This window comes from Cryptomeria japonica, chromosome 10, assembly GCF_030272615.1.
Source record: "Cryptomeria japonica chromosome 10, Sugi_1.0, whole genome shotgun sequence".
Classification (NCBI taxonomy): domain Eukaryota; kingdom Viridiplantae; phylum Streptophyta; class Pinopsida; order Cupressales; family Cupressaceae; genus Cryptomeria; species Cryptomeria japonica.
The window spans coordinates 158,376,042-158,388,097 of NC_081414.1; positions in this window are offsets into that span (position 1 = coordinate 158,376,042).

The window sequence follows — 12,056 nt, forward strand, 5'->3', positions numbered from 1 at the left end:
ATCTCCATTCAAAAATGCACATTTAATATCCATTTGATAAACTTTGTAGTTCTTGTGTGCTACAAAAGCCAAAAATAATCTGACTACCTCAATTCTAGCTACCGGTGCAAAGGTTTCATTGTAATCAACTCCTTCTTTCTGAGAATATCCCTTACACACTAGTCTTGCTTTATTTCTGACAACCTTACCATCTTCATTAAGTTTGTTTCTAAATACCCATTTGGTTCCAATTACATTTTTATCTTTAGGCCGGGGAACTAATGTCCAAGTGTTGTTTTTCTCAATTTGTTTTAATTCTTCTTCCATAGCTTTAATCCAAAATTTATCTTCACATGTCTCATTAACAAATGATGGTTCAATTTGAGAAATAAGACATACCTCTTCATTTGCCAATCTTCCTCTTGGCATAACTCCTTTAAACTTGTTTCCAATTATCTGATCTTCAAAATGATTCAATCTTACATACTGGGGTGTCTTAGTTTGTTGTTGTTCCTCAATTACTGTGGAATCCTCAGATGGTACCGGGGTAGCTGGATCTTCATTCTATACCGGTGGATTTAGAGTAGATTCATTTGTCAAAAATTTTGTTGCCGGTTCAGAATCTATATACCTTGAAGTTCCTTTGAATTGTTCATCAATCTTTACATTTGTACTCTCAACAATTTTCTGCAATCTCTTGTTAAAACATCTATATGCTTTGTTCTTAGATGAATAACCAAGAAATATTCCTTCATCACTTCTAGGATCAAATTTGTCAATATACTCATCTCTTCTGATATAACATTTACTTCCAAAAATTCTAAAATACTTAAGAGTAGGAGTGTTACCAAACCATAGTTTATGAGGGGTCTTATCGGTTTCACCTTTGATGTGAACTTTGTTAAATGTATAGACCATTGTGTTGACTGCTTCTCTCCAATACACATGTGGTAAATTTGCTTCTGATAACATACTTCTTGTTGCATCCAAGATAGTTCCGTTTTTCCTTTCAACAACTCCATTCTATTGTGGTGTCTGAGATGCTAATAGATGTCTTCTTATTCCATTCACTTCACAGAGTGTATTAAATTCCTTAGATGTAAATTCACCTCCTTGATCTGATCTTAAACATTTGATTTTCTTACCGGTTTCAATTTTCTACCATTGCTTTGAATAGTTTGAACTTTCCAAGTGCTTCTGATTTTTCTCTGAGAAAAGTAACCCAACACATTCTAGAATAGTCATCAATGATTAGCATGAAATATCTATCACCTTGTAAGCTTTTAGTTCTAGTTGGACCACATAAATCAGTGTGAATCAAATCAAAAGCATTATTTGATTTTTATGGAGTACTTTTGAAACTAGCTCTAACTTGTTTTCCAAATTGACATTCTTTGCATATTGTATTCTGAGGTTTGACAATTTTAGGTAAATCTCTAACTGCCTTAGTAGTACTGATCTTTACCATGCAATCAAAGTTTACATGACAGAGTCTCTTATGCCATAACCAACTTTCATCTATATGAGCAATTAAGCATGTCTTTTCATTGTTATTCAAATGAAAGATATTACCTCTAGTCTGATTACCGGTTGCAATTTCCAAACCAGTTATGTTCATGATTTTGCATTTTCCATTTTTAAATTGTAACTAAAATCCTTTCTCAACTAATTGACCAACACTCAAAAGATTATGCTTTAATCCTTCAACATAGTAGACATTGTCAGTGTTATACTTACCATCAAGAGATATTGAGCCCTTACCTTTGATTGAACAAGCTTTATCATCTCCAAATCTCGCTAAGCCTCCATTGTATTCTTGAAAGTTCAAGAATTTACCTTTGTCTCTTGTCATATGATGTGAGCATCCTTAATCAATGATCCATTCATCCTTTACTTCAACTTTAACTGCCAGAGCCTATACTACCGGTTGAGCAGTAGGTGCTGGTTGATCTTCTATTATAGCAACAAAAACCCATCCATTGTCTACTAGATCCTCATCAGAATCATCAGTCACACCTTCATCAGCAATATAACAAGATTTGTCTTTATTCTTCTTAAATCTGTATCTCTGATATTCAGGGTTAGGCTTGTATGTTCTTCTAGCTTCTTCTCTTAGTCTAGCATGTCTATCAGGGCATCTTGAAGCCATATGACCAATCTTACTGTAGTTAAAACATTTAAAGGGTGCTTTACCTTCATACTTACTTCCAACTAGATCTTTAGGCATTTTCCTTGCAAATAGTGCTTCAAGTTCTTCAAGTTCTTCATTTTCTTTCCTACTTTCTTCAAGTTCTCTTGCATAAAAGGCTTTCCATTCAGATTTGTCAAATGATGGAGCAGATGATGTTGATGCTTTAAAGGCCAAATCTGTCTTTATAGTAGCAACAGGACCAAATTCTTCAATTTCAAAAGCTGAAAGTTTCCCAATCAATGTATCCCTAGTTACTAATGTTTTAGGCATTGTTCTTAACTCATGTATAGCAGTGACCTTCATTTTGTATGCCGGTGGCAATCCTCTTAAAACTTTTGAAACAATTTCATCCTCACTTAAGGTTCCTCCACAAGATTTAATACCCAAAACAATTTCATTTACTCTTTCCATAAAAGCATAAATCCTTTCATCTTCTTCCATTTCCAGATGTTCATACCTGACCCAGAAGCTTTCAAGTTTCGCAATTTTGACTGTGGAATCTCCTTCATTCAGTGTTTCCAAATGATCCCAAATAGCTTTAGCTGTAGACCTATCTGATAGTCCCATGATTTGTTGATATGATAATGTGCTCAAAAGTGCTTATCTTGCTTTGCAATCTTTTTCCTCATCTTTAGTCAAGTTAGCTAGACTGGGTTGACCTGGTACAGTAGCATTATAACCATTCTTTGTAACTTCCCAGATGTCTTTTCCAATGCAATTTAGATGTGTCTCCATTCTGATCTTCCATATGCCATAGTTGGTTCCATCAAGTTTAGGACTGTCCTTCCTGAAATAATTAGTAGACATTGGATCTCCTCAAGCTGTTAAACTTCTGCAAAAGAGGACTAAGCTCGGATACCAATTGTTAGGTCCCGGAGACAACTGAGAGGGGGGGGTGAATCAGTTGTTAAATAAATTCAAACCAAAAACAAGTTAACCAACTTAATGCTTAATACTGGTAAACCAGTTAAGTATGTCTGTAGACAGTTTTAACAGTTAATTGCTATACCGATAAGTATTAGTGCATGAAACATAAACACAAAGTCATCCACAACACATAACACCAATATTTATATGTGGAAACCCTGCAAGGGGAAAAACCATGGTGGGAAACCTTACCCACAATCAGATGATACTACTGCAGATAGTAAGTGTACATAAATGGGGTCTGCACATGCAGAAAGGCCAACAGCCTAGAGCTCACTGCTTAATCACAAAATGAGAGTCACACTGACTACAGCTGGATGGTTAAATCCAATAAGAATGTACTGCACAGAATAGCATCTTCATATGTTGGATTCAGTACCGGTGTAATGCTGATATGCTTTCACAAAAACCTAGCTTTAACTTCAAATGATGTCTTTGTGTATAGCTCTTCCTAAACTCGCATATACCTTCACACAATCCTTTTTCGCATTTCACATCTGATCTTACAAATAAGATCTTACATTTATACCATAACCTAAGACCAATTTTAGTAGGTCGGCTCTACAAGATATTACAATAAAAACATTTTACAAACAATATAATATCCGATGCAATAACCGATTGAACATGTCAGCTTAATGCATTTACAACAATAATTAATCATCTCCATAGCGTGCCATGTTGATCTGGAAAAGATAAACCTGCCGATGTAACCCTAGACCTATTTGCCAATAACAACAAATATGCGACTATGAATATACCAATGATCAATTCATAAAGACAAGATGTCCACACGATGTCTTCGATATTACCAAGTGTTTCCCATGCCATTCCAAGTGTCAGTGATCATTATATCTTGCCGGTGAACTATATACCAGTAACTGTGCAATAGTTACTTGCTTGCCAGTGAATGTTGTTGGATCTCCAAAGTGCTAGTGTTTTAGTAGGTGTTGACATCAATGACAAAACCATACCAAAATACCAACAGCCACACCTTCCACTACCAATGCCAAATCATTCTAAAATATGGACACTAAAAGAACATATGAGATGAACACTCTTCATCGTTGTGACAAAGAAAACAGATTGAAGGGCCATGAAAGCCCCTCTTACAGAAATTCTTCCAAGTGAGACACTTATCTTAGGCCACCAACCATAAAAAAATTACATTTCGGCCAAGAGAACTTGTTCCACACTTGTTTCCACCAAGGAATACTCGCTTGACCATGGACCCACTTGTCCAACTCTAGATAACCCGAAGCAATAGAGAACTTTCCTTTTGGGTCAAGACTCCAAGCAAGAATACCCCTCCCCCTAAGAGAGTTGCATAACCTTCTTGCAATAATTTTATCCAGTTCTTGTCAGTCTTCCTCACTTCCCCCACCTGGCCACTCTTGAGGATCTTTCCAACAAGTCACTTTCAGCTGCCCCATAGTTTTAACAGTCTTAAATTCCTCCACCTTTCTCCAACCAGCCTTAGTCAAGATATTACAAAGAGGCTGAAGGTGAGGAAAGTCATGCACAATAGGGGGATGACCATCCTAGGAATCCAACCAAAAAATAGCCTCAGACGCCTTATTACAAACCCCAAACAAACCCTCCTTGATAAGAGCCGCTCCTCACTTAAGCGTATTTCAAACCATCGATCCCTTTCCATCCAAGCTATATCGAGGCATATTTGAGTTGTCCACCCTATGAAAGTACTTGAGGGTAAGCACTCTAGCCCAATCATGATCAGGACAAGTACATCACCTCTAGTATAATTTCACAACTAACACTTGACCTAACAAACTAGTCGATCACAAACCAAGGCCATCTTCCTACTTCGGCCTACAAACATTATCCCACTTGACCAAGCTCCATTTCGAGGAAAAAAAATTGCCAAACCATAAAAATTGGCAAGAAAGAGCATCAAATTCCTTGACAAAAGTAGGAGCCACTTGCACAAAACATCTATAAATAGGCTAGGCCTGAAAAACACAACCTTCAAAAGAGTCACCCTCCATGCAGACGAAAAATCATCTACAAGTCCAATGAGTCACTCTCCTACGGAACTTTTCCATAATTCCTTGCTAGTACTCCTTTTGGTGGGATCCAACAAAAATGGGAATCCCAAGATACACAAAGGGGAGGGTTCCCACATGAAACCTAAGAATCTGGGCAATCCTATTCTGAATGAGCTAAGAAGTGTTGAAGAAGAAGATAGAGGATTTATTCTCATTAATCCTTTACCCCGAAGCATCCAAATACATATTCAGAGCTCTTAAATTGCCTATAAATTGATAACATTTTGCTTTGTTTATGGTTAAGCTTTGACACATGGAACATTAATACTCTACAATTTGTCATTGCTTTATAGACATGGACCCCATTACACCTCCTTCTAGTCACTTCATACTCCTCTCAAACCCAACATTCACAAGCATTGTAATCTTATCCAACTTAGGTCACCATCATTAGGGAGTGACACATTTTTTTAATGTTTTTGATAAAAGCTAAAAATGGGTTCTAAAAATTTGTTAGATCTTTTAAAAAAAATATAGTAGTCATTGGTAAACGGAACAATAACTATAAGCTATGGATTTAGAAAAACAAATAAATTAATAAGAACAAATAAAAAGCAATGAAACAACAATAACATATTAAAAGAAACCATCTATTTTTCATTAGCTAGTTTCTCAAGTCCACTAGGATCCTACCATTCTTTGGTGAGAAGTTTAACTAATCAATTAAAGAGACCCCCAAGGTATCATCTTCAATAGTATTGGTTTTTTCTTTCTAAGATGTAAATTTGTAAGTTCTCTTAATCATGCCCTCCTCTATTGTCTTTTTGAAGCATATTTTACAAAACATATAGGTTAGTATTTGTGTTTTTTGAAGATATGAGTGTTGAAATTGATAATCTTGGATAGCTTCTTGTTCAATTTATATTGATTCTTTTGTTGATCCCAAAAAAAATCACTTCTTAGTAAGGGCAGTCTGGAAGCTTCACAGGCATGGGACCTGGGACTTGATTTTGTGATTTGTGAAACCACCTCCAAGATTTTAGAAGTTGACTCTTCATTTTTAGAGAGTGATAAAAAATAGAAAGGGGGAAGACATGGAAAACAACTAAAATAAGGCTATTCACCAATCCAGAGCTTTTACAACACTTTAAAACCCCCTTTTGTGAAAAGAACAAAGAAATATTAGTTCCTGAGAATGAGCACATCACACCACAACCCTTCATTGTTTTAAGGAGAACAAAATGCACAAAGTAACACAGACATAGGGCATAACATTTAAATCCCCCTGTGGTAGGCACCTGCCAAAGCTCAATGGGAACATATGAATCTTTTGGGATTTTCACAATAATTAACCATTCTTTGTGTGTGTTCCCCAAGAGCATAGTATGAAGAAAATGGAAGAGTAAAAGAACTTACATGATCCATTATCCATAGATTAACAAAGAAATGGAAAAGTCGAAATGAGTTTACTATAACCACTTCCAAATCAAAATAACACCCTAAGAACAATCGTGTTAGGTTTCTATCACAAATGCAAATTATTGAACTTGGAAATATTATTTTTATTCTTTGCAAGAAAGGGGGTTACAAAATTATCAAGTGTTTCCTCCCTTGATTAACAAAAAGTTTTTTTTTATAGGAATGTTCGCGAGCTTTATAGAATTCCTTTCCCTGACTGGGAATGAAATCTAACAACAAAAATCTCCTTAGAATCTTCATCGCGTGTCCATCTTATCAAGGCGATCGTTGCAACTACCTATGAGCAAAAGATCCCAAATCACTGTCTTTAATCGCATGCACATGGCATGGCTACCATCTAGATTGCCCATGATCTTGATCAAGATGATTATGACGTTGATTCTTTTATTTCCCATTTTTTTGGTGTCTTTTCCCTGACTTAAGTCGAGATGTGTCTATTTTCAGATGCTTTTCAAGATCAATGGTACAATTTTTCCCTTGAATGGGCTCAAAAAACTGTAGAATTCTCACCTATCGCCCACTCAAAACTTAGTAGAGAAGAAGGTAATGGGACAATAAATTAAATCAAATTGAAGTTTGGCCCGATCTAGCTATATCAGAGAATCTACAACTTTTGGCGAAGCATAAGGGACCTCTACAAAGGATGGACCAAGAAACTCTAGTTTTTACTGCAGTTTTGAAAGGTCTTTACCAACTCATTGTAGATTTCTTGGATCAACTATCTATGATGATTGAGAAAGGACCTTGTTCATTGATTTGAGACGTTGTCTTTTCTAGAATTATAGCTTACTTTCACATAACCCATGGTTTTGTTTCTATCACACTTTGCTCATTCCTTCCTCATTTTTGCCTCTTGAAACCTGTAAGTGAAAATTTCAAAAATCATATAATTAGTTATTTAAATTAAGCATGAGCTTGGTAGACTTAATACTCATTTGTGCTTGAAAGCATACTCAACATGAGAAGGCACACCCTGCAAACACAAACTAAAATATGTTAAATCGTCACATTTTGAAAGACGTGTGGGGTGGTACAAGGAAGACACACTAATGCACTAAGAAAATGGCAACACAATTGGCCGTTGAATGAAGGGGTAGAGACTCATGTGGATAAAGAATCTATTATTCAACAAATATGATAATGTCTGCATTCCAATGAAATGACCTAAAGTTCATTAAGGATTGATATATGGTATTCTGATCTTTAAGAGAGACATAAAAAATTAATGTATTAAGATCTCTATTTTATAACAAAACATTGGAAATAACCTAGCAAAGATGAAGATTCTCAATATTAGGAATTCTGCAACATGGAGAGTCAAGGCATCGAGCGAGAAGACCCAATCATTCATGTGTGCAGTTTGTTTTGTTATTTAATGATGCAAGAGCACCGGTCTAGTTCTTACCGGTTGAGTAGTTTTCATTGGAATTGCTTGAGATTGTGGCATTTCTTCTTGATTGAGTGTTTAGCGTTGTGATTTTGGGTTTATTCCCTTGTGTTCATGATCTTTGTCGTGTTCGAGTTTCATGGCATTTGGATTTAATCCCGGTGAGTTATCGATTCCGGTGTTGGCCCGGTTGATATGTTCTTACCGGTTAGTCTGGCAAAGTGTTGAGCGAAGTTGGATCGAGTTGTGGTTGATCTTCGTGACTTGCAGGTCGCAGATTTATGTTTCTTGTGTTGTGTTCGATATTTCCGGAGGACCGCACAATGTTTTATGCATTTTGGAGTTGTTCTTAGTGATTTGAGCCGACATGTTACCATTAGCACATTTCATGAGTCGGTTGGTCTTTGGGCCGAATTGATTAAGTTGTAATTATTTGTGGAAGGTATAAATTGAGGTTTGTGAATCATTTGAGTGGACAAAAGTATAAAGATCGAAGACAGAGTTTAGAGATCGAGCAAAGAAGTAGATCCGACGAGATTCTGATCCGGTGGACTGAGGCCGGAAGGGCTGAGGTCCAGATTAGGGTAGAACCGGCAAACTATTTCTGGAGGTCGATTTGATATGTGGATGATCTGCGGATCTGATATCTGTGTTGTAAGCATTGTTTGTATCGTGGACTGCGATCCAGCATCTGTCATGTGTAATTCTTCAGGCTATAATAAGAATTGTTCATAGTGTTTACCGATTATGTATTTTGTGTTGTTACCGGTTGTTATTTTTGTTATTTCTGGCATTGTGTTACCGATTACCAATATGTTTTGCATGGTGTTTGTGTTAGGGTGCAAGAATGGGTTGTCCTTCATTGGATCTCCCTACCTTGACTGCATCATTTAACCTTTTCGCAAAGTGAAATAGAGAAGAAAATGTGTCCATGGTAAGCTATGCAATTGGGTTGTTACGCTTGCTAGTAGATAGACGTCCATAACCCCAACAAGGACATCACTTTGGTTTCCAATGAACATAGCTAGATACTGCTAGTCGAGCGTCTATAACCCTAATAGAGTTATTCACATCACCTGAATATAAAATGATTTATTTTGTACTTCATATCCTTGAATCTTTTGCTCATTTATTTTCATCTTTTAATTCTACTGACTACCATGTTGAAAACCAAAATGATAGCGAAGCTAACTTTTATATTTTTCACTTAAAAAAGACATGTACCCTTACAATATTAGGAAATATTAAATATGTTAGTGAATTCATGAGTGCCATCATAAACCAACAACATGATAATAGTGGTACAAGAATTCCTAACGTTACACTCAAAATATTTGAGAAAAATTGAGCCAAATCTTTTGTCATAGATAGGAGAAATTAATGCATTGTTTTTTTACTTATCCCGAAAGAGAAAGTTGCCATTATACCATCCTTGTTGTCACATAAAAGAACATCCAATTAAAAACTTACTAAATATAGAATGTGTTCCGTGCACTACTCTAACACCTCGAAATTTGTTTTGTCGCGTGATCACTCATGTCAAAATGTGGACACGTAGCTATTCACACATGCGTAGAGCCCAAGAATTGTCTATAAAAGGCAAATGTCATGTTAATTAAATCATTCCAAACTTAGCGATTAAGCATGCATAGTAAATAGTATTGGTATAATTTGCAAGCTTAAGTAGAGATGGACACCCCCAATTAGACTAAAACATTTGATAAACATTGACAATGATTTATTACTTGCCGCTATTAAGTGGATCGTGGGGAACGATTTTCTAGTTAGTGACAACGACAATCTGCTAAGCGAGAGGGTCGTGTTGGAGACAGATGGGGACACCGATGAAGAGGATGATGGAGATGGCCCTTAAGCATGACAATTATAGTTGCCTACCGCCTTGTGCCTAGACAAAATCTTTTTCTTTGGCTTTTAAAATAGAATTCAAGACAAATTTTGTAAATTTTGGAATTTGCAAAGATATTTTATTTTGTTGTTTATGCATGAAAGGAAACACTAAAACTATAAGCGAAAACAACGCATGTGCATGTAAATTGAAATGTGGAATTCAACATTCACTTTTACTATGCATCATTTTAAGCCAATGTTTCGAATCACCATATACAAAACTAGGTGACGAGCAGAGCATACCTGATAGTCAGGGAAAGATTGAAACACCCATGTTCAAACCTTAGAATGTTATGTTCTTAGGAAGTGTGCATGGGAGACAATGAGAACAACAATAAAGTCCTTGTGTTGTAGACATTTAATAAAATTGTATCAGCACTTTGCATTAACTGATAATTCCAAACATCCTTGAGTGTAGGGCATTGAGGGTCAATAATTGTGCACAAATGCACTTAGAGGAAAGATTAAGACTAAACAATGCTTGAAAATCAAATGCATTATTTAATTGTATCTTGTCTTCTCATATGAGTTAGTCTTGAACCTCGAAGTTTTGAGGACCTGTGAAGAAAAAGATGCATGGTTTTATGATTTTTGTTGTTCTTCGTGTTTCTTGGTCTTGAGTTATGGAACTAGTTTTGAGGACTTATTTGGATAAGTAGAAGACATGGTTTGTGGCTTTGAACATATTCCCTTCATTGTGGAAATGATTGGTTTGTTTGATCTAACCTTTGGTATGAGAGGCTTAAATATAATGTTGTCAGGATTCCATCTCAATTTGAATGATAGATGATGATATCCTTTCAGTTTTGGAATTGTGAAGGAGATCTTACTTTGCACAACTTGGTGCTTGTTACTATGGAACAAGGATATCGTTTGATTTGCATATTCTCTCTTTGGTCTTCAAGTCTTATTGGTTTTTTGTATTTGAACATGACATTCGATTTGAGTTTTGATTGGAGCCATAGTGATCATTATGTTTGAGGTCATGTGTTTTTCATTCTTCTTTGATGACAACATGGATCATTGATCTCTTCCTTATGCTAAGTGTGAAGAACTTGGGAAAGCTATGTAGATTAGTGGTGAGAGATGTAGATTACCTTTATTATCATATGTCACCTACATGCTCACACAAGCAATGTGTATTCCAACAGAGGCATCACTTTACAATAGCACAGAAAACTCACAAAATTACATGTGGCTCACACAACAAGAAAGCATGGTGTGGCTCATTACATCACCTTCATGGAGGCATCAAATACTTTATAGGCAATATGTTATCCCACACAGGAAATGTGACATAGATGACAATCATGCTCCTTTCACAATTTGATGATTATGCTTGCCCAACCTCAAGCCCCTACCTATGATACCTAACCCAACATAAGGATTGTATTTTTATACATATTAGTGCATTTACCTCCTATAGATGCCTATGTTATCAAACCCACTTTTGACAATGACTATCTCAAGGACAATGATCCATCTTCTCGTAACTCGTTTGTTTTCCCTACACTCTAATTTCCATGGGTGGAGAGTGTGCACCCCTTGCCCTTATATATAGGCCTAAATACCCTAAGTTTACCTTCCAAATCAAATTTTCCAACTCCCTACATTATTTTTTACCCTATTTTTTTTTTCCATTTTCCTTTGATTTCTTTCCATGCTAATCATTTTTTCTCTATCCAATTTTTCTCCATGTTTTGTCTTTCAAGCACCTATGCAATTTTGTCCCAATTGAGCTCTCAAGGAGGTATCATCCTACTACTTCAGTTTTCGTCATTTTTTTATCAATTAGAACATGCCACTCCCCTCTTCTTCTAAAAAAGGCAACTATTTTTTTGAAATGATGTCTCTTACAAAATCATAGCATCATTTCAAAGAGGGGCAAAATGTAAACACCTAAAATTATCTCTCAATCAATTCCGCTAATTCTCAACATTCTTAAATTAAATAAACAAAATATATTTATTTAACTAATCATCTTAATTCTTCTTCTAACATTTGTTGAATCATTTTTAATTATATAACTAACTCATCCAAATCATTCTTCTAACAATAATTGGATAAATTGTGCGTTTATATTCTATTAATCAATCTTTCTTTTAAAGTTCAACCTAAATAAATAATAAAAAAATTATGTATTTAAATTTATTATATACATGATCAAAAGTTAAATGAA